This window comes from Schistocerca serialis, chromosome 6 (genome assembly GCF_023864345.2).
Source record: "Schistocerca serialis cubense isolate TAMUIC-IGC-003099 chromosome 6, iqSchSeri2.2, whole genome shotgun sequence".
NCBI lineage: Eukaryota > Metazoa > Arthropoda > Insecta > Orthoptera > Acrididae > Schistocerca > Schistocerca serialis.
The window spans coordinates 655,648,907-655,670,360 of record NC_064643.1 but is presented as its reverse complement, the minus strand read 5'-3'; the positions used below and the strand labels follow the sequence as shown (position 1 = coordinate 655,670,360).

Genomic DNA, 21,454 nt, shown 5'->3' with positions numbered 1-21,454 from the left:
GTCAACTTTGTTAGAGATACACAGCTAGTGTGACAATTTGGCTGCGTTTGAGTGATGCCACAGAGCCTTATACACATTCAGCCAAGTGACACTGTAGGTAAAAACATGGCCCTACACAGACGTTCTGCTGTTTTCCTTTTTATTCGTCATGTGTGACACTGCAGTAGAGGGACGCCCGCTACAAAAGACGTATTCTTTACATTCAATTTCAGCATATACGTCGCGAGTGCCATATGACAGGGCCTGTCTCTCGATGTCGATTTGTATTTGGTGTGTCTTAAGTGTCGGTCTGCAGTAGGCCGCTGTTGGCCGAGCGACGTGCAGTCGCCTTACATGAAGCCCCATGGGCAACGCCAGTGCCACTGTGGACAACAGCGCACTGTAGCCAGAGAGAGGAGCCGAAAGGCGCATTTCGCAGTCGAGCCACGCTATCCCACAAGCTGTGCACTAGGTCAGGATTGTGCAGACCGCTAACTTTTGGTGGGCCGACGCTCGTCGTCGATCGTAAGGGCGAAACATTCAAGAGATTTGGAAAACGGCAATGTGGACACCCCCAGCAGCAGCTGTGTGCCAAATCCGATATCTGGTCGAGGGCTGCAAGATTCAGTATGATGAAGTAACAATTTGGGGATAGCTCACAAACGCTAAGCTGCCGCCTTCTTAGCTCAGTGGTAGAGCACTGGTCTCGTAAACCAGGGGTCGTGAGTTCGAACCTCACAGAAGTCATTCATTTTTTAAACCTTCCTGCAAGGAGCGGAGCTATCTCGAGCAGCATCTAACACATGGCAGTACACTGAATGAAAGGGATGTTCTACAACCTATGACAAGTATTCTACTGGCCTCAGAGGTTTTCTGAATGCATAGGCAGAACATTGGTTTGTATGCATTTTGTAGTATAATGTCATGCTTGGCGATGTCATTCGTTTACGAGCCTCGCTACAGTGTGCATGCACGTTATCCATGTGAAGAGGCGTAAGCAAATGCTACCATTCTGCGAGATTCCTGCAGAAGGTATACGAATTGCGTTGATATACAGAGCACAAGGGAGCCAAAGTCAAGGCCTCCGTGGCGCAATCGGCTAGCGCGTTCGGCTGTTAACCGAAAGGTTGGTGGTTCGAGCCCACCCGGGGGCGAAATCGTTTTAACCGGCACCGAGGTGAGGACATACGTCAACTTTGTTAGAGATACACAGCTAGTGTGACAATTTGGCTGCGTTTGAGTGATGCCACAGAGCCTTATACACATTCAGCCAAGTGACACTGTAGGTAAAAACATGGCCCTACACAGACGTTCTGCTGTTTTCCTTTTTATTCGTCATGTGTGACACTGCAGTAGAGGGACGCCCGCTACAAAAGACGTATTCTTTACATTCAATTTCAGCATATACGTCGCGAGTGCCATATGACAGGGCCTGTCTCTCGATGTCGATTTGTATTTGGTGTGTCTTAAGTGTCGGTCTGCAGTAGGCCGCTGTTGGCCGAGCGACGTGCAGTCGCCTTACATGAAGCCCCATGGGCAACGCCAGTGCCACTGTGGACAACAGCGCACTGTAGCCAGAGAGAGGAGCCGAAAGGCGCATTTCGCAGTCGAGCCACGCTATCCCACAAGCTGTGCACTAGGTCAGGATTGTGCAGACCGCTAACTTTTGGTGGGCCGACGCTCGTCGTCGATCGTAAGGGCGAAACATTCAAGAGATTTGGAAAACGGCAATGTGGACACCCCCAGCAGCAGCTGTGTGCCAAATCCGATATCTGGTCGAGGGCTGCAAGATTCAGTATGATGAAGTAACAATTTGGGGATAGCTCACAAACGCTAAGCTGCCGCCTTCTTAGCTCAGTGGTACAGTCGGCCCTCGGCGGCCGTGGTGAGCGGACGTGTGGTGCTTACGTCGCCGCTGCTGCTGGCTGTTGTGGTGAGTGCCGCCTTTGCTGTACACAGTAACGTGTTATTGTTTGGACTATGTGTAGGATTCCAACATGAGTCACCTAACACGACGGGATACTTTGAAGTTTGTTTTTGATTCAAACTATGCAAGACCAAAATCCTTTGAATTAGAATCGTGGATTGAGGAAGCTTTGAAACGATCCTTTGATGACATTCTTGGAGTCCATTTATCGATAGTTAGCAGCACTGCCTATATAAAGTTTAAATCTGCCGAAATCTGTGACCAAATCATTGACTCTTGTAGTGGTCGTTTGAAGTTTAAGCATTGTGATGGGAATGTTGGAGAGGTTCTCGTGTCTCATGCAGGGTTTGGTGTCCGCACCGTTCGAATATTCGAACTACCGTTTGAAGTACCCGCGGAACACATCAACGCTGCTTTGGACAGCTATGGTAAGGTCATTAGCAATGTTGCCGAAAAGTGGTTGTCTTTCAAAGTCCCTGTTTTGAACGGCGTTCGTCAGGTCAAGATAGAGTTGAAGAGACACATCCCGTCATATCTCACTATTTGTGGATACAGGGCGATCGTTATGTACGACGGTCAACCTAGAACTTGTGCAGGTTGTGGTGCCACTGATCACGTTCGCGCTCAGTGTATGCAGCGACGAGTGACGCAATTACCACCTGGCGAAAGGACGGAAACTAACAGGATGTCGACACTGCCTCTCACATATGTAGCGGCAGTCCGCTCGACCACGGCCGCGGCGGTGCAACCTGACGTGGTCACAGATCCCAGGGCTTCGGCCACTGATCTAGATACGCCCATGGACACTTCCAGTCTGGACGGCATCGCTGTTCCTACTACAGAAGTACCGGTGGCCAGTAGCATCCCGGCGGTTCCGTCTTTAGACAGCCACCAAGAGGTTGCTCACTCCCAGGAAGCTCACACTGGTCGCCACGTTAACAGCAATATGGATCCCATTTCAGTTCAGAATGCACTTCCTCCTGCACAGGACTCCACTTCTTCCTCGTCGGCTGCAGAACTTCAAAGAGTCGAAACTTCTCCCAAGAAACACAAGAAAAGGAGGATCGCCCACAAAGATGCCGCCCACACCGCACCACCTTTGCGCGAAAAAGGGGCGCAAATTGCCCGTTCCTTGCCTGACGTCTCTCTTGACCACCCCACTGAACAGCCACTGCATGAGACCCCACAGGTCTCGGACGTCTCCGTGCCCCACCCCGATGGTGACGGCCAGGTCGCTGCGAACGAGGAACAGAACCCTCGTGAGGACCTCAGGGATACCCCCGAACATCAATCTCAAAATGATCAGGGCTCAATTGGCGAGGTGGCCGCTGTTCATGTGGTCAATTGGGCAGATGACACTGACGATGTAATAATGGACCAGAGCCTGTCTGTGGTAGGGCCATCTCCAGGAAATTTACCCGCATTACCGGTCGGCGACTTTAAGTACGACACGACCTGTCTCAAAACACCCGACGGGGGACGATGATTACCTATCTGATACATACTAAAGGTTATAATTTTCTGTGCTTCTGCATATCTACTTTGCTTTTTTCTCTTTCTGCCAACATTTAACAGTTCATGCAGTCCTACCAGGATTATAAGTTAGCTACAATTAACGTTAATAGAATTACTTCTGTACAGAAGCTCTCTAGCTTTCGTGATTATTTATACAGCTGCGATGCTGATATTGTGCTGTTGCAGGAGGTCGATGATAAATTTCAGCCTGACATTCCTGGCTACCAATTACTCAAAAACACCACCCCAGACAGTTCTTCAGGTACCGCTCTATTAACCAAAGTGGGCGTGGCCGTCTCCGACGTTGAACGACTCGAAAATGGCAGGGGTATAGCGTGCCTTATCAACGGCATTAGATTTGTCAATGTATATGCCCCTTCCGGGAATCAGAATAGAACGAGACGAGCTCAGTTCTTTGCCACTGACTTATTATATCTTTTGCGCCGCAGCCGGGAGGACGTGGTTATCGGAGGCGATTTTAATTGTGTTTTGAAGCCAAAGGACCAATGGCCGAACTTTAATGGATGTGCCGCTCTCGGCGAAACAGTACGTCAATTAGAGCTGGAGGATACGTGGGAAATAACACACGGGGAACAACGGTGCTTCACGTACCATACTGCACAAATGGCCAGCCGCCTCGACAGGATCTACGTGGGGAAAACCCTGCGTGAGCGGGTATCTTCCTCGGAAACGTGGCCCCTGTATTTTTCCGACCATTTAGCTTACCATTGTATCATTCGTATGGCGCGCCAGCAAACTTTCCGTGGGCGGACAGGATGGAAACTTAACGTCAGTATTCTCAGGGAACAGGAGTTACGAGACCGTCTACAAGAAGCCTGGGAAATTTGTTTACGTCGACGACCAACATTCCCATCGGTAACGCAGTGGTGGTGCCGTTGTGCAAAACCTAGGCTTATTCGTTGTTTAAAGGCGTACAGTTCTGACAGGGGCCGGATGCAGAAAGAGACGTTTGAATTTTATTTTCGCTGTCTCCGTGACTTGTATTCTGAAGCACATGTCACGCAGGAACAATTTCTTCAGATTAAACGGATCAAATCAAAGTTGACGCTCCTCAAACGCAGGCAAATGGAAGGCGTTAAAATCCGTTCGCGAGATAGCGCCGGCACTTCTGACGAACAACCATCCGCCTTCCACCTAGGGACAGAGAAACGCCGCGCACGACAAAAATTGATTACCCGCTTACGAACTGAAGACGGTACCTTTGTGACGACCCAGGCTGAAATTAAGGAGTCTCTAACGGACTACTACGAGCGACTATACAGAGCACAACCAGCCGATGATGCGGCAATCGCGGCGATGCATGCGTATCTTCCGACAACGCTCGATGAGGACGACAGGCAATTGTTGGTCAGTGATGTCACCGCGGTGGAGATTCGGGAGGCACTGGGCAGGGCTCAGGCCAACAAATCGCCCGGCATTGATGGTCTGCCGATTGAATTTTATAAGCAGTTCTGGGACCTCCTCGAACATTGTTTTGTTTGCATCTGCAATGAACTGCGCGCCGGCCAACAGTTACCAGATGGTTTCAATGACAGCCTGATCGTTTTGGTCCCAAAAGAATACCCCCATCAGGATATTGCCAAATTCCGCCCTATCTCCATGTTGAACTCTGACTACAAGATTGTGGCCCGCGTCATAGCAGGCAGACTTAAACATGTCCTTGCAAAAATTATACATCACAGCCAGGCAGCAGCGGTCCCGGGCCGCACGATCTTTAAATGTCTTGCCGATTACAGGGAGCTCGTTTCGTTTACTGCAATCACACGCCCGGAAGCAGCAATCTTGGCTTTAGATCAATGTCAGGCCTTTGATCGGATCCTGCATCGCTACCTCTTCCACACCATGAACCACTTAGGATTTGGTGACGGCTTTACTGCAATGGTCAGCAACATGTACACCTCGGCCACTTCTCAGATCATCGTCAATGGTCAATTCACCCGGCGGATTCCGATTCAGCGGTCAATCAGACAGGGCTGTCCCATGTCCATGTGTCTCTTCGTGATCGCAATTGAGCCACTTGTAAGGATGCTGAATTGTAACCTTCCAGGTTTAAACCTGTATTCCAGCACCCTCAAATGCATTGCGTACGCCGACGATGTGGGTGTCATTGTGCGTTCGGAACAAGACCTCACGGCCGTTAGGAATAGTATCACCGATTACGAGCGAGCCTCCGGTTCTCAGCTAAACTATGGAAAGACTTGCCTCCTGCCTATAGGCAGTGGATTTCGCACAGACGCCCCTTTGCCGTACAGAAGATGTGCGACTCTCAAACTTCTTGGTATCAAGATGAGCAGTTGCCCCCTACGAACAACGGTAGACAATTGGAAACATCTTTTGGCTATGTCTCGGGGCTGCTTACAGTATCATAAAGGCAGAGAACAGGACTTATTGCAGAGAGTTCATTTCGTTAATACCATGATTCTCTCGAAAATTTGGTATGTCGGGCAAATTCTTCCTGTGGTCGACAGTGTTGCGAGGAAAATTATGTCGGCAGTAGGTTGGTACATCTGGAGGGGTGACATCTTCAAGGTGGGCATCAATGTCATCACTCTCCCACCAGACAAAGGCGGCCTCGGCCTGACGGATGTTCAAACCAAATGTAAGGCACTCTTGATCCGGCGTACACTGCAGCTCTGCCACGAATATCCTGACAGCGCGCTGAGTATGGCCATACGCACATTTCAGCCTCAGACTATGCACATCCCCATCAACCTTCGGGAAACGCATTTCAAAGCAAACCACATTAGGATGTTTCTTTTGGAAAGTAGTTATCTCCAAATGAAATCGAGAGTCCCGCTACGTGACCTTACCACTGCCAACCTCTACCGGCTACTGAACGACACAGGCAGGGTCAACCGCATGGAACTGAAGTATCCCTCTAAAGACTGGGCTCTAATCTGGAAGACTATACATAACAAAGTGCTAGATACCGGTATTCGATCACTGTGGTATAAAGTTGTTAATGAAACTCTACCCACAGCCGAAAAACTTCATAAAATACATTTGTCAGCTACTGACAAATGTAGGGAGTGCGGCCTTGTCGACACTTTGCAACACAGATGTGTTTGTGGTGCGAACAGTCTTATTTGGGAATGGTGTAGAATGACCATGGCTTTGATCTGCCGCACGGCACGACGGCACATCTCTCTTACGTCCGTGCTCCAACCCGACGACGCGTACTACCCCACAACCAAGGCAAACACCTGGACGTGGTTGGCTGGACACACCCTATGTTACTTGCTTGGCGCCCAGGAGGGGCGTTCATACCTGGACTACAGATTATACCTCGCCACACAGGCACAACTGCTAATGCAGGATGTCAAACATAGGCAAAAGTTTGCAAATTATATCTTAGCGCTCCAAATCACGACCCTGTAAACGAATTCAGTAAGGTTTCTTCCACGGCCACGTATATATCCACCTTCTCAAATATAAATGAAAATCTCAATAAATAAATTACAAATAAAAAAAAACAAATATGTCCAACGACAACAATGAAATAACGAAAAAGAAGAAAAGGAACAAAGTCGACACTCATGGTGTCTGCAGTAGTCACTGATTGGGAATGTTCATGCTTGGTGTTTTAAATGTCTTGTTTAACCTAGCCCTTCGTCTCCGTTAATTCAGCAGGAATTTGATTTACATTCTCCCAACATGGATGGTGCAGCTGACCATTCGTTTGGACGTGGTGTCCACTGGGTTTTTCGTTTATGTTTTAAGTTTGCAAACTTACATGGAAGATGTATCCGTTTCACTCAACTGCGAACATTACTTGCTTCTTTATTTATTTGACGTCGACGAGGGAAGATGAAACAGGATTTATTTCTTTATGTTTTTCTTTCCTTCTTCTTCAAATCATTCCGCGGCAACATGGATTTCATCATTTCTCTTTTCCACATTCGTATGCAGAGCGCAGTTTTTGGCGCCTGAGTCGTTCGGAGCTAAGAGAAGGCGACTTGGGAAACCACACAGCAAAAATGGAATATATCAGACTAGTCCAAGCCATCGCTTGGGGAAGCCAAAGGCATAACAAACTTTCGAGAAGACGAGCTTTGAATGACGTCGGCACCCTGCAACTCCGCATGCAGTAAAATCAAATAAACAATATTAACAGAAACAAAAATAAAAACAAAAAGGACAAACAAAAAAAAAACAACAAAAAAAACATCAAAAATAAAACAAAATCAACAATAAAAAAAAAAAAAGAAATAAAAAAAAAATTTTCAATATCACTTCAAACACAAAGGAATCAAAATATAACAACTATACATTTCAGAATATCCAGTGAAATAGCATCACAAGAGTATAGCATCGAAGCTAGCCGACGAAGGCAAAAAAGGTGAGCGGATGGATGGGCTGTATGGGGAGATGGGAGGCCCAAAAGTATAAGTGAAAAAAAAAAAAAAAAAAAAAAAAAAAAAAAAAAAAAAAAAAAAAAGTGGTAGAGCACTGGTCTCGTAAACCAGGGGTCGTGAGTTCGAACCTCACAGAAGGCATTCATTTTTTAAACCTTCCTGCAAGGAGCGGAGCTATCTCGAGCAGCATCTAACACATGGCAGTACACTGAATGAAAGGGATGTTCTACAACCTATGACAAGTATTCTACTGGCCTCAGAGGTTTTCTGAATGCATAGGCAGAACATTGGTTTGTATGCATTTTGTAGTATAATGTCATGCTTGGCGATGTCATTCGTTTACGAGCCTCGCTACAGTGTGCATGCACGTTATCCATGTGAAGAGGCGTAAGCAAATGCTACCATTCTGCGAGATTCCTGCAGAAGGTATACGAATTGCGTTGATATACAGAGCACAAGGGAGCCAAAGTCAAGGCCTCCGTGGCGCAATCGGCTAGCGCGTTCGGCTGTTAACCGAAAGGTTGGTGGTTCGAGCCCACCCGGGGGCGAAATCGTTTTAACCGGCACCGAGGTGAGGACATACGTCAACTTTGTTAGAGATACATAGCTAGTGTGACAATTTGGCTGCGTTTGAGTGATGCCACAGAGCCTTATACACATTCAGCCAAGTGACACTGTAGGTAAAAACATGGCCCTACACAGACGTTCTGCTGTTTTCCTTTTTATTCGTCATGTGTGACACTGCAGTAGAGGGACGCCCGCTACAAAAGACGTATTCTTTACATTCAATTTCAGCATATACGTCGCGAGTGCCATATGACAGGGCCTGTCTCTCGATGTCGATTTGTATTTGGTGTGTCTTAAGTGTCGGTCTGCAGTAGGCCGCTGTTGGCCGAGCGACGTGCAGTCGCCTTACATGAAGCCCCATGGGCAACGCCAGTGCCACTGTGGACAACAGCGCACTGTAGCCAGAGAGAGGAGCCGAAAGGCGCATTTCGCAGTCGAGCCACGCTATCCCACAAGCTGTGCACTAGGTCAGGATTGTGCAGACCGCTAACTTTTGGTGGGCCGACGCTCGTCGTCGATCGTAAGGGCGAAACATTCAAGAGATTTGGAAAACGGCAATGTGGACACCCCCAGCAGCAGCTGTGTGCCAAATCCGATATCTGGTCGAGGGCTGCAAGATTCAGTATGATGAAGTAACAATTTGGGGATAGCTCACAAACGCTAAGCTGCCGCCTTCTTAGCTCAGTGGTAGAGCACTGGTCTCGTAAACCAGGGGTCGTGAGTTCGAACCTCACAGAAGGCATTCATTTTTTAAACCTTCCTGCAAGGAGCGGAGCTATCTCGAGCAGCATCTAACACATGGCAGTACACTGAATGAAAGGGATGTTCTACAACCTATGACAAGTATTCTACTGGCCTCAGAGGTTTTCTGAATGCATAGGCAGAACATTGGTTTGTATGCATTTTGTAGTATAATGTCATGCTTGGCGATGTCATTCGTTTACGAGCCTCGCTACAGTGTGCATGCACGTTATCCATGTGAAGAGGCGTAAGCAAATGCTACCATTCTGCGAGATTCCTGCAGAAGGTATACGAATTGCGTTGATATACAGAGCACAAGGGAGCCAAAGTCAAGGCCTCCGTGGCGCAATCGGCTAGCGCGTTCGGCTGTTAACCGAAAGGTTGGTGGTTCGAGCCCACCCGGGGGCGAAATCGTTTTAACCGGCACCGAGGTGAGGACATACGTCAACTTTGTTAGAGATACACAGCTAGTGTGACAATTTGGCTGCGTTTGAGTGATGCCACAGAGCCTTATACACATTCAGCCAAGTGACACTGTAGGTAAAAACATGGCCCTACACAGACGTTCTGCTGTTTTCCTTTTTATTCGTCATGTGTGACACTGCAGTAGAGGGACGCCCGCTACAAAAGACGTATTCTTTACATTCAATTTCAGCATATACGTCGCGAGTGCCATATGACAGGGCCTGTCTCTCGATGTCGATTTGTATTTGGTGTGTCTTAAGTGTCGGTCTGCAGTAGGCCGCTGTTGGCCGAGCGACGTGCAGTCGCCTTACATGAAGCCCCATGGGCAACGCCAGTGCCACTGTGGACAACAGCGCACTGTAGCCAGAGAGAGGAGCCGAAAGGCGCATTTCGCAGTCGAGCCACGCTATCCCACAAGCTGTGCACTAGGTCAGGATTGTGCAGACCGCTAACTTTTGGTGGGCCGACGCTCGTCGTCGATCGTAAGGGCGAAACATTCAAGAGATTTGGAAAACGGCAATGTGGACACCCCCAGCAGCAGCTGTGTGCCAAATCCGATATCTGGTCGAGGGCTGCAAGATTCAGTATGATGAAGTAACAATTTGGGGATAGCTCACAAACGCTAAGCTGCCGCCTTCTTAGCTCAGTGGTAGAGCACTGGTCTCGTAAACCAGGGGTCGTGAGTTCGAACCTCACAGAAGGCATTCATTTTTTAAACCTTCCTGCAAGGAGCGGAGCTATCTCGAGCAGCATCTAACACATGGCAGTACACTGAATGAAAGGGATGTTCTACAACCTATGACAAGTATTCTACTGGCCTCAGAGGTTTTCTGAATGCATAGGCAGAACATTGGTTTGTATGCATTTTGTAGTATAATGTCATGCTTGGCGATGTCATTCGTTTACGAGCCTCGCTACAGTGTGCATGCACGTTATCCATGTGAAGAGGCGTAAGCAAATGCTACCATTCTGCGAGATTCCTGCAGAAGGTATACGAATTGCGTTGATATACAGAGCACAAGGGAGCCAAAGTCAAGGCCTCCGTGGCGCAATCGGCTAGCGCGTTCGGCTGTTAACCGAAAGGTTGGTGGTTCGAGCCCACCCGGGGGCGAAATCGTTTTAACCGGCACCGAGGTGAGGACATACGTCAACTTTGTTAGAGATACACAGCTAGTGTGACAATTTGGCTGCGTTTGAGTGATGCCACAGAGCCTTATACACATTCAGCCAAGTGACACTGTAGGTAAAAACATGGCCCTACACAGACGTTCTGCTGTTTTCCTTTTTATTCGTCATGTGTGACACTGCAGTAGAGGGACGCCCGCTACAAAAGACGTATTCTTTACATTCAATTTCAGCATATACGTCGCGAGTGCCATATGACAGGGCCTGTCTCTCGATGTCGATTTGTATTTGGTGTGTCTTAAGTGTCGGTCTGCAGTAGGCCGCTGTTGGCCGAGCGACGTGCAGTCGCCTTACATGAAGCCCCATGGGCAACGCCAGTGCCACTGTGGACAACAGCGCACTGTAGCCAGAGAGAGGAGCCGAAAGGCGCATTTCGCAGTCGAGCCACGCTATCCCACAAGCTGTGCACTAGGTCAGGATTGTGCAGACCGCTAACTTTTGGTGGGCCGACGCTCGTCGTCGATCGTAAGGGCGAAACATTCAAGAGATTTGGAAAACGGCAATGTGGACACCCCCAGCAGCAGCTGTGTGCCAAATCCGATATCTGGTCGAGGGCTGCAAGATTCAGTATGATGAAGTAACAATTTGGGGATAGCTCACAAACGCTAAGCTGCCGCCTTCTTAGCTCAGTGGTAGAGCACTGGTCTCGTAAACCAGGGGTCGTGAGTTCGAACCTCACAGAAGGCATTCATTTTTTAAACCTTCCTGCAAGGAGCGGAGCTATCTCGAGCAGCATCTAACACATGGCAGTACACTGAATGAAAGGGATGTTCTACAACCTATGACAAGTATTCTACTGGCCTCAGAGGTTTTCTGAATGCATAGGCAGAACATTGGTTTGTATGCATTTTGTAGTATAATGTCATGCTTGGCGATGTCATTCGTTTACGAGCCTCGCTACAGTGTGCATGCACGTTATCCATGTGAAGAGGCGTAAGCAAATGCTACCATTCTGCGAGATTCCTGCAGAAGGTATACGAATTGCGTTGATATACAGAGCACAAGGGAGCCAAAGTCAAGGCCTCCGTGGCGCAATCGGCTAGCGCGTTCGGCTGTTAACCGAAAGGTTAGTGGTTCGAGCCCACCCGGGGGCGAAATCGTTTTAACCGGCACCGAGGTGAGGACATACGTCAACTTTGTTAGAGATACACAGCTAGTGTGACAATTTGGCTGCGTTTGAGTGATGCCACAGAGCCTTATACACATTCAGCCAAGTGACACTGTAGGTAAAAACATGGCCCTACACAGACGTTCTGCTGTTTTCCTTTTTATTCGTCATGTGTGACACTGCAGTAGAGGGACGCCCGCTACAAAAGACGTATTCTTTACATTCAATTTCAGCATATACGTCGCGAGTGCCATATGACAGGGCCTGTCTCTCGATGTCGATTTGTATTTGGTGTGTCTTAAGTGTCGGTCTGCAGTAGGCCGCTGTTGGCCGAGCGACGTGCAGTCGCCTTACATGAAGCCCCATGGGCAACGCCAGTGCCACTGTGGACAACAGCGCACTGTAGCCAGAGAGAGGAGCCGAAAGGCGCATTTCGCAGTCGAGCCACGCTATCCCACAAGCTGTGCACTAGGTCAGGATTGTGCAGACCGCTAACTTTTGGTGGGCCGACGCTCGTCGTCGATCGTAAGGGCGAAACATTCAAGAGATTTGGAAAACGGCAATGTGGACACCCCCAGCAGCAGCTGTGTGCCAAATCCGATATCTGGTCGAGGGCTGCAAGATTCAGTATGATGAAGTAACAATTTGGGGATAGCTCACAAACGCTAAGCTGCCGCCTTCTTAGCTCAGTGGTAGAGCACTGGTCTCGTAAACCAGGGGTCGTGAGTTCGAACCTCACAGAAGGCATTCATTTTTTAAACCTTCCTGCAAGGAGCGGAGCTATCTCGAGCAGCATCTAACACATGGCAGTACACTGAATGAAAGGGATGTTCTACAACCTATGACAAGTATTCTACTGGCCTCAGAGGTTTTCTGAATGCATAGGCAGAACATTGGTTTGTATGCATTTTGTAGTATAATGTCATGCTTGGCGATGTCATTCGTTTACGAGCCTCGCTACAGTGTGCATGCACGTTATCCATGTGAAGAGGCGTAAGCAAATGCTACCATTCTGCGAGATTCCTGCAGAAGGTATACGAATTGCGTTGATATACAGAGCACAAGGGAGCCAAAGTCAAGGCCTCCGTGGCGCAATCGGCTAGCGCGTTCGGCTGTTAACCGAAAGGTTGGTGGTTCGAGCCCACCCGGGGGCGAAATCGTTTTAACCGGCACCGAGGTGAGGACATACGTCAACTTTGTTAGAGATACACAGCTAGTGTGACAATTTGGCTGCGTTTGAGTGATGCCACAGAGCCTTATACACATTCAGCCAAGTGACACTGTAGGTAAAAACATGGCCCTACACAGACGTTCTGCTGTTTTCCTTTTTATTCGTCATGTGTGACACTGCAGTAGAGGGACGCCCGCTACAAAAGACGTATTCTTTACATTCAATTTCAGCATATACGTCGCGAGTGCCATATGACAGGGCCTGTCTCTCGATGTCGATTTGTATTTGGTGTGTCTTAAGTGTCGGTCTGCAGTAGGCCGCTGTTGGCCGAGCGACGTGCAGTCGCCTTACATGAAGCCCCATGGGCAACGCCAGTGCCACTGTGGACAACAGCGCACTGTAGCCAGAGAGAGGAGCCGAAAGGCGCATTTCGCAGTCGAGCCACGCTATCCCACAAGCTGTGCACTAGGTCAGGATTGTGCAGACCGCTAACTTTTGGTGGGCCGACGCTCGTCGTCGATCGTAAGGGCGAAACATTCAAGAGATTTGGAAAACGGCAATGTGGACACCCCCAGCAGCAGCTGTGTGCCAAATCCGATATCTGGTCGAGGGCTGCAAGATTCAGTATGATGAAGTAACAATTTGGGGATAGCTCACAAACGCTAAGCTGCCGCCTTCTTAGCTCAGTGGTAGAGCACTGGTCTCGTAAACCAGGGGTCGTGAGTTCGAACCTCACAGAAGGCATTCATTTTTTAAACCTTCCTGCAAGGAGCGGAGCTATCTCGAGCAGCATCTAACACATGGCAGTACACTGAATGAAAGGGATGTTCTACAACCTATGACAAGTATTCTACTGGCCTCAGAGGTTTTCTGAATGCATAGGCAGAACATTGGTTTGTATGCATTTTGTAGTATAATGTCATGCTTGGCGATGTCATTCGTTTACGAGCCTCGCTACAGTGTGCATGCACGTTATCCATGTGAAGAGGCGTAAGCAAATGCTACCATTCTGCGAGATTCCTGCAGAAGGTATACGAATTGCGTTGATATACAGAGCACAAGGGAGCCAAAGTCAAGGCCTCCGTGGCGCAATCGGCTAGCGCGTTCGGCTGTTAACCGAAAGGTTGGTGGTTCGAGCCCACCCGGGGGCGAAATCGTTTTAACCGGCACCGAGGTGAGGACATACGTCAACTTTGTTAGAGATACACAGCTAGTGTGACAATTTGGCTGCGTTTGAGTGATGCCACAGAGCCTTATACACATTCAGCCAAGTGACACTGTAGGTAAAAACATGGCCCTACACAGACGTTCTGCTGTTTTCCTTTTTATTCGTCATGTGTGACACTGCAGTAGAGGGACGCCCGCTACAAAAGACGTATTCTTTACATTCAATTTCAGCATATACGTCGCGAGTGCCATATGACAGGGCCTGTCTCTCGATGTCGATTTGTATTTGGTGTGTCTTAAGTGTCGGTCTGCAGTAGGCCGCTGTTGGCCGAGCGACGTGCAGTCGCCTTACATGAAGCCCCATGGGCAACGCCAGTGCCACTGTGGACAACAGCGCACTGTAGCCAGAGAGAGGAGCCGAAAGGCGCATTTCGCAGTCGAGCCACGCTATCCCACAAGCTGTGCACTAGGTCAGGATTGTGCAGACCGCTAACTTTTGGTGGGCCGACGCTCGTCGTCGATCGTAAGGGCGAAACATTCAAGAGATTTGGAAAACGGCAATGTGGACACCCCCAGCAGCAGCTGTGTGCCAAATCCGATATCTGGTCGAGGGCTGCAAGATTCAGTATGATGAAGTAACAATTTGGGGATAGCTCACAAACGCTAAGCTGCCGCCTTCTTAGCTCAGTGGTAGAGCACTGGTCTCGTAAACCAGGGGTCGTGAGTTCGAACCTCACAGAAGGCATTCATTTTTTAAACCTTCCTGCAAGGAGCGGAGCTATCTCGAGCAGCATCTAACACATGGCAGTACACTGAATGAAAGGGATGTTCTACAACCTATGACAAGTATTCTACTGGCCTCAGAGGTTTTCTGAATGCATAGGCAGAACATTGGTTTGTATGCATTTTGTAGTATAATGTCATGCTTGGCGATGTCATTCGTTTACGAGCCTCGCTACAGTGTGCATGCACGTTATCCATGTGAAGAGGCGTAAGCAAATGCTACCATTCTGCGAGATTCCTGCAGAAGGTATACGAATTGCGTTGATATACAGAGCACAAGGGAGCCAAAGTCAAGGCCTCCGTGGCGCAATCGGCTAGCGCGTTCGGCTGTTAACCGAAAGGTTGGTGGTTCGAGCCCACCCGGGGGCGAAATCGTTTTAACCGGCACCGAGGTGAGGACATACGTCAACTTTGTTAGAGATACACAGCTAGTGTGACAATTTGGCTGCGTTTGAGTGATGCCACAGAGCCTTATACACATTCAGCCAAGTGACACTGTAGGTAAAAACATGGCCCTACACAGACGTTCTGCTGTTTTCCTTTTTATTCGTCATGTGTGACACTGCAGTAGAGGGACGCCCGCTACAAAAGACGTATTCTTTACATTCAATTTCAGCATATACGTCGCGAGTGCCATATGACAGGGCCTGTCTCTCGATGTCGATTTGTATTTGGTGTGTCTTAAGTGTCGGTCTGCAGTAGGCCGCTGTTGGCCGAGCGACGTGCAGTCGCCTTACATGAAGCCCCATGGGCAACGCCAGTGCCACTGTGGACAACAGCGCACTGTAGCCAGAGAGAGGAGCCGAAAGGCGCATTTCGCAGTCGAGCCACGCTATCCCACAAGCTGTGCACTAGGTCAGGATTGTGCAGACCGCTAACTTTTGGTGGGCCGACGCTCGTCGTCGATCGTAAGGGCGAAACATTCAAGAGATTTGGAAAACGGCAATGTGGACACCCCCAGCAGCAGCTGTGTGCCAAATCCGATATCTGGTCGAGGGCTGCAAGATTCAGTATGATGAAGTAACAATTTGGGGATAGCTCACAAACGCTAAGCTGCCGCCTTCTTAGCTCAGTGGTAGAGCACTGGTCTCGTAAACCAGGGGTCGTGAGTTCGAACCTCACAGAAGGCATTCATTTTTTAAACCTTCCTGCAAGGAGCGGAGCTATCTCGAGCAGCATCTAACACATGGCAGTACACTGAATGAAAGGGATGTTCTACAACCTATGACAAGTATTCTACTGGCCTCAGAGGTTTTCTGAATGCATAGGCAGAACATTGGTTTGTATGCATTTTGTAGTATAATGTCATGCTTGGCGATGTCATTCGTTTACGAGCCTCGCTACAGTGTGCATGCACGTTATCCATGTGAAGAGGCGTAAGCAAATGCTACCATTCTGCGAGATTCCTGCAGAAGGTATACGAATTGCGTTGATATACAGAGCACAAGGGAGCCAAAGTCAAGGCCTCCGTGGCGCAATCGGCTAGCGCGTTCGGCTGTTAACCGAAAGGTTGGTGGTTCGAGCCCACCCGGGGGCGAAATCGTTTTAACCGGCACCGAGGTGAGGACATACGTCAACTTTGTTAGAGATACACAGCTAGTGTGACAATTTGGCTGCGTTTGAGTGATGCCACAGAGCCTTATACACATTCAGCCAAGTGACACTGTAGGTAAAAACATGGCCCTACACAGACGTTCTGCTGTTTTCCTTTTTATTCGTCATGTGTGACACTGCAGTAGAGGGACGCCCGCTACAAAAGACGTATTCTTTACATTCAATTTCAGCATATACGTCGCGAGTGCCATATGACAGGGCCTGTCTCTCGATGTCGATTTGTATTTGGTGTGTCTTAAGTGTCGGTCTGCAGTAGGCCGCTGTTGGCCGAGCGACGTGCAGTCGCCTTACATGAAGCCCCATGGGCAACGCCAGTGCCACTGTGGACAACAGCGCACTGTAGCCAGAGAGAGGAGCCGAAAGGCGCATTTCGCAGTCGAGCCACGCTATCCCACAAGCTGTGCACTAGGTCAGGATTGTGCAGACCGCTAACTTTTGGTGGGCCGACGCTCGTCGTCGATCGTAAGGGCGAAACATTCAAGAGATTTGGAAAACGGCAATGTGGACACCCCCAGCAGCAGCTGTGTGCCAAATCCGATATCTGGTCGAGGGCTGCAAGATTCAGTATGATGAAGTAACAATTTGGGGATAGCTCACAAACGCTAAGCTGCCGCCTTCTTAGCTCAGTGGTAGAGCACTGGTCTCGTAAACCAGGGGTCGTGAGTTCGAACCTCACAGAAGGCATTCATTTTTTAAACCTTCCTGCAAGGAGCGGAGCTATCTCGAGCAGCATCTAACACATGGCAGTACACTGAATGAAAGGGATGTTCTACAACCTATGACAAGTATTCTACTGGCCTCAGAGGTTTTCTGAATGCATAGGCAGAACATTGGTTTGTATGCATTTTGTAGTATAATGTCATGCTTGGCGATGTCATTCGTTTACGAGCCTCGCTACAGTGTGCATGCACGTTATCCATGTGAAGAGGCGTAAGCAAATGCTACCATTCTGCGAGATTCCTGCAGAAGGTATACGAATTGCGTTGATATACAGAGCACAAGGGAGCCAAAGTCAAGGCCTCCGTGGCGCAATCGGCTAGCGCGTTCGGCTGTTAACCGAAAGGTTGGTGGTTCGAGCCCACCCGGGGGCGAAATCGTTTTAACCGGCACCGAGGTGAGGACATACGTCAACTTTGTTAGAGATACACAGCTAGTGTGACAATTTGGCTGCGTTTGAGTGATGCCACAGAGCCTTATACACATTCAGCCAAGTGACACTGTAGGTAAAAACATGGCCCTACACAGACGTTCTGCTGTTTTCCTTTTTATTCGTCATGTGTGACACTGCAGTAGAGGGACGCCCGCTACAAAAGACGTATTCTTTACATTCAATTTCAGCATATACGTCGCGAGTGCCATATGACAGGGCCTGTCTCTCGATGTCGATTTGTATTTGGTGTGTCTTAAGTGTCGGTCTGCAGTAGGCCGCTGTTGGCCGAGCGACGTGCAGTCGCCTTACATGAAGCCCCATGGGCAACGCCAGTGCCACTGTGGACAACAGCGCACTGTAGCCAGAGAGAGGAGCCGAAAGGCGCATTTCGCAGTCGAGCCACGCTATCCCACAAGCTGTGCACTAGGTCAGGATTGTGCAGACCGCTAACTTTTGGTGGGCCGACGCTCGTCGTCGATCGTAAGGGCGAAACATTCAAGAGATTTGGAAAACGGCAATGTGGACACCCCCAGCAGCAGCTGTGTGCCAAATCCGATATCTGGTCGAGGGCTGCAAGATTCAGTATGATGAAGTAACAATTTGGGGATAGCTCACAAACGCTAAGCTGCCGCCTTCTTAGCTCAGTGGTAGAGCACTGGTCTCGTAAACCAGGGGTCGTGAGTTCGAACCTCACAGAAGGCATTCGTTTTTTAAACCTTCCTGCAAGGAGCGGAGCTATCTCGAGCAGCATCTAACACATGGCAGTACACTGAATGAAAGGGATGTTCTACAACCTATGACAAGTATTCTACTGGCCTCAGAGGTTTTCTGAATGCATAGGCAGAACATTGGTTTGTATGCATTTTGTAGTATAATGTCATGCTTGGCGATGTCATTCGTTTACGAGCCTCGCTACAGTGTGCATGCACGTTATCCATGTGAAGAGGCGTAAGCAAATGCTACCATTCTGCGAGATTCCTGCAGAAGGTATACGAATTGCGTTGATATACAGAGCACAAGGGAGCCAAAGTCAAGGCCTCCGTGGCGCAATCGGCTAGCGCGTTCGGCTGTTAACCGAAAGGTTGGTGGTTCGAGCCCACCCGGGGGCGAAATCGTTTTAACCGGCACCGAGGTGAGGACATACGTCAACTTTGTTAGAGATACACAGCTAGTGTGACAATTTGGCTGCGTTTGAGTGATGCCACAGAGCCTTATACACATTCAGCCAAGTGACACTGTAGGTAAAAACATGGCCCTACACAGACGTTCTGCTGTTTTCCTTTTTATTCGTCATGTGTGACACTGCAGTAGAGGGACGCCCGCTACAAAAGACGTATTCTTTACATTCAATTTCAGCATATACGTCGCGAGTGCCATATGACAGGGCCTGTCTCTCGATGTCGATTTGTATTTGGTGTGTCTTAAGTGTCGGTCTGCAGTAGGCCGCTGTTGGCCGAGCGACGTGCAGTCGCCTTACATGAAGCCCCATGGGCAACGCCAGTGCCACTGTGGACAACAGCGCACTGTAGCCAGAGAGAGGAGCCGAAAGGCGCATTTCGCAGTCGAGCCACGCTATCCCACAAGCTGTGCACTAGGTCAGGATTGTGCAGACCGCTAACTTTTGGTGGGCCGACGCTCGTCGTCGATCGTAAGGGCGAAACATTCAAGAGATTTGGAAAACGGCAATGTGGACACCCCCAGCAGCAGCTGTGTGCCAAATCCGATATCTGGTCGAGGGCTGCAAGATTCAGTATGATGAAGTAACAATTTGGGGATAGCTCACAAACGCTAAGCTGCCGCCTTCTTAGCTCAGTGGTAGAGCACTGGTCTCGTAAACCAGGGGTCGTGAGTTCGAACCTCACAGAAGGCATTCATTTTTTAAACCTTCCTGCAAGGAGCGGAGCTATCTCGAGCAGCATCTAACACATGGCAGTACACTGAATGAAAGGGATGTTCTACAACCTATGACAAGTATTCTACTGGCCTCAGAGGTTTTCTGAATGCATAGGCAGAACATTGGTTTGTATGCATTTTGTAGTATAATGTCATGCTTGGCGATGTCATTCGTTTACGAGCCTCGCTACAGTGTGCATGCACGTTATCCATGTGAAGAGGCGTAAGCAAATGCTACCATTCTGCGAGATTCCTGCAGAAGGTATACGAATTGCGTTGATATACAGAGCACAAGGGAGCCAAAGTCAAGGCCTCCGTGGCGCAATCGGCTAGCGCGTTCGGCTGTTAACCGAAAGGTTGGTGGTTCGAGCCCACCCGGGGGCGAAATCGTTTTAACCGGCACCGAGGTGAGGACATACGTCAACTTTGTTAGAGATACACAGCTAGTGTGACAATTTGGCTGCGTTTGAGTGATGCCACAGAGCCTTATACACATTCAGCCAAGTGACACTGTAGGTAAAAACATGGCCCTACACAGACGTTCTGCTGTTTTCCTTTTTATTCGTCATGTGTGACACTGCAGTAGAGGGACGCCCGCTACAAAAGACGTATTCTTTACATTCAATTTCAGCATATACGTCGCGAGTGCCATATGACAGGGCCTGTCTCTCGATGTCGATTTGTATTTGGTGTGTCTTAAGTGTCGGTCTGCAGTAGGCCGCTGTTGGCCGAGCGACGTGCAGTCGCCTTACATGAAGCCCCATGGGCAACGCCAGTGCCACTGTGGACAACAGCGCACTGTAGCCAGAGAGAGGAGCCGAAAGGCGCATTTCGCAGTCGAGCCACGCTATCCCACAAGCTGTGCACTAGGTCAGGATTGTGCAGACCGCTAACTTTTGGTGGGCCGACGCTCGTCGTCGATCGTAAGGGCGAAACATTCAAGAGATTTGGAAAACGGCAATGTGGACACCCCCAGCAGCAGCTGTGTGCCAAATCCGATATCTGGTCGAGGGCTGCAAGATTCAGTATGATGAAGTAACAATTTGGGGATAGCTCACAAACGCTAAGCTGCCGCCTTCTTAGCTCAGTGGTAGAGCACTGGTCTCGTAAACCAGGGGTCGTGAGTTCGAACCTCACAGAAGGCATTCATTTTTTAAACCTTCCTGCAAGGAGCGGAGCTATCTCGAGCAGCATCTAACACATGGCAGTACACTGAATGAAAGGGATGTTCTACAACCTATGACAAGTATTCTACTGGCCTCAGAGGTTTTCTGAATGCATAGGCAGAACATTGGTTTGTATGCATTTTGTAGTATAATGTCATGCTTGGCGATGTCATTCGTTTACGAGCCTCGCTACAGTGTGCATGCACGTTATCCATGTGAAGAGGCGTAAGCAAATGCTACCATTCTGCGAGATTCCTGCAGAAGGTATACGAATTGCGTTGATATACAGAGCACAAGGGAGCCAAAGTCAAGGCCTCCGTGGCGTCAGTCGCGCTTGCGACACCGTGCTGGTCGGACGTATCAGTGCTCCGCTCCGCCGCGTGTTCACAAGGCGTGTTTTCCACTCATATTTCTGTGTGCAAGTGTTGTGTTATTCTGCAGTTTATATCGTTTTCCATTTGTATTTTTGTTGCGGTCTTATTGTAGCGGGTTAACCGCTCGCTATCTGCTGCAATGTCCAGGTTATTTCCGCGAAAGTGTACACTGCGTTTTGATTTTGACAAGTCCACCCGATCTGTGCAACCGAGTTCACTGGAGATACATGACTGGATCGTTGATGTTATTGGGATTACATCTGACCAAGTGCA

General features: G+C 49.1%; 24 non-coding genes across 24 annotated transcripts; all 24 read left to right on the top strand.

The window, feature by feature from the left end:
• Positions 1–654: 654 nt before the first annotated feature.
• On the top strand, positions 655–726 carry Trnat-cgu (transfer RNA threonine (anticodon CGU)). The gene has a single exon. It is a non-coding gene; the product is annotated as a tRNA-Thr (tRNA).
• Positions 727–1,059: 333 nt separating this feature from the next.
• On the top strand, positions 1,060–1,133 carry Trnan-guu (transfer RNA asparagine (anticodon GUU)). Its single transcript has one exon. It is a non-coding gene; the product is annotated as a tRNA-Asn (tRNA).
• A 7,138-nt stretch (positions 1,134–8,271) lies between these two features.
• Trnan-guu (transfer RNA asparagine (anticodon GUU)) lies at positions 8,272–8,345 on the top strand. The gene has a single exon. It is a non-coding gene; the product is annotated as a tRNA-Asn (tRNA).
• A 689-nt stretch (positions 8,346–9,034) lies between these two features.
• Positions 9,035–9,106, top strand: Trnat-cgu (transfer RNA threonine (anticodon CGU)). The gene has a single exon. It is a non-coding gene; the product is annotated as a tRNA-Thr (tRNA).
• A 333-nt stretch (positions 9,107–9,439) lies between these two features.
• Positions 9,440–9,513, top strand: Trnan-guu (transfer RNA asparagine (anticodon GUU)). Its single transcript has one exon. It is a non-coding gene; the product is annotated as a tRNA-Asn (tRNA).
• A 689-nt stretch (positions 9,514–10,202) lies between these two features.
• On the top strand, positions 10,203–10,274 carry Trnat-cgu (transfer RNA threonine (anticodon CGU)). Its single transcript has one exon. It is a non-coding gene; the product is annotated as a tRNA-Thr (tRNA).
• Positions 10,275–10,607: 333 nt separating this feature from the next.
• Positions 10,608–10,681, top strand: Trnan-guu (transfer RNA asparagine (anticodon GUU)). Its single transcript has one exon. It is a non-coding gene; the product is annotated as a tRNA-Asn (tRNA).
• A 689-nt stretch (positions 10,682–11,370) lies between these two features.
• Trnat-cgu (transfer RNA threonine (anticodon CGU)) lies at positions 11,371–11,442 on the top strand. Its single transcript has one exon. It is a non-coding gene; the product is annotated as a tRNA-Thr (tRNA).
• Positions 11,443–11,775: 333 nt separating this feature from the next.
• Trnan-guu (transfer RNA asparagine (anticodon GUU)) lies at positions 11,776–11,849 on the top strand. The gene has a single exon. It is a non-coding gene; the product is annotated as a tRNA-Asn (tRNA).
• Positions 11,850–12,538: 689 nt separating this feature from the next.
• Positions 12,539–12,610, top strand: Trnat-cgu (transfer RNA threonine (anticodon CGU)). Its single transcript has one exon. It is a non-coding gene; the product is annotated as a tRNA-Thr (tRNA).
• A 333-nt stretch (positions 12,611–12,943) lies between these two features.
• Positions 12,944–13,017, top strand: Trnan-guu (transfer RNA asparagine (anticodon GUU)). The gene has a single exon. It is a non-coding gene; the product is annotated as a tRNA-Asn (tRNA).
• Positions 13,018–13,706: 689 nt separating this feature from the next.
• Positions 13,707–13,778, top strand: Trnat-cgu (transfer RNA threonine (anticodon CGU)). The gene has a single exon. It is a non-coding gene; the product is annotated as a tRNA-Thr (tRNA).
• A 333-nt stretch (positions 13,779–14,111) lies between these two features.
• On the top strand, positions 14,112–14,185 carry Trnan-guu (transfer RNA asparagine (anticodon GUU)). Its single transcript has one exon. It is a non-coding gene; the product is annotated as a tRNA-Asn (tRNA).
• Positions 14,186–14,874: 689 nt separating this feature from the next.
• On the top strand, positions 14,875–14,946 carry Trnat-cgu (transfer RNA threonine (anticodon CGU)). Its single transcript has one exon. It is a non-coding gene; the product is annotated as a tRNA-Thr (tRNA).
• Positions 14,947–15,279: 333 nt separating this feature from the next.
• Trnan-guu (transfer RNA asparagine (anticodon GUU)) lies at positions 15,280–15,353 on the top strand. The gene has a single exon. It is a non-coding gene; the product is annotated as a tRNA-Asn (tRNA).
• Positions 15,354–16,042: 689 nt separating this feature from the next.
• Positions 16,043–16,114, top strand: Trnat-cgu (transfer RNA threonine (anticodon CGU)). The gene has a single exon. It is a non-coding gene; the product is annotated as a tRNA-Thr (tRNA).
• A 333-nt stretch (positions 16,115–16,447) lies between these two features.
• On the top strand, positions 16,448–16,521 carry Trnan-guu (transfer RNA asparagine (anticodon GUU)). Its single transcript has one exon. It is a non-coding gene; the product is annotated as a tRNA-Asn (tRNA).
• Positions 16,522–17,210: 689 nt separating this feature from the next.
• On the top strand, positions 17,211–17,282 carry Trnat-cgu (transfer RNA threonine (anticodon CGU)). Its single transcript has one exon. It is a non-coding gene; the product is annotated as a tRNA-Thr (tRNA).
• Positions 17,283–17,615: 333 nt separating this feature from the next.
• On the top strand, positions 17,616–17,689 carry Trnan-guu (transfer RNA asparagine (anticodon GUU)). Its single transcript has one exon. It is a non-coding gene; the product is annotated as a tRNA-Asn (tRNA).
• Positions 17,690–18,378: 689 nt separating this feature from the next.
• Trnat-cgu (transfer RNA threonine (anticodon CGU)) lies at positions 18,379–18,450 on the top strand. Its single transcript has one exon. It is a non-coding gene; the product is annotated as a tRNA-Thr (tRNA).
• A 333-nt stretch (positions 18,451–18,783) lies between these two features.
• Trnan-guu (transfer RNA asparagine (anticodon GUU)) lies at positions 18,784–18,857 on the top strand. The gene has a single exon. It is a non-coding gene; the product is annotated as a tRNA-Asn (tRNA).
• Positions 18,858–19,546: 689 nt separating this feature from the next.
• Trnat-cgu (transfer RNA threonine (anticodon CGU)) lies at positions 19,547–19,618 on the top strand. The gene has a single exon. It is a non-coding gene; the product is annotated as a tRNA-Thr (tRNA).
• A 333-nt stretch (positions 19,619–19,951) lies between these two features.
• Trnan-guu (transfer RNA asparagine (anticodon GUU)) lies at positions 19,952–20,025 on the top strand. The gene has a single exon. It is a non-coding gene; the product is annotated as a tRNA-Asn (tRNA).
• A 689-nt stretch (positions 20,026–20,714) lies between these two features.
• On the top strand, positions 20,715–20,786 carry Trnat-cgu (transfer RNA threonine (anticodon CGU)). The gene has a single exon. It is a non-coding gene; the product is annotated as a tRNA-Thr (tRNA).
• The last annotated feature ends 668 nt before the right edge of the window (positions 20,787–21,454 follow it).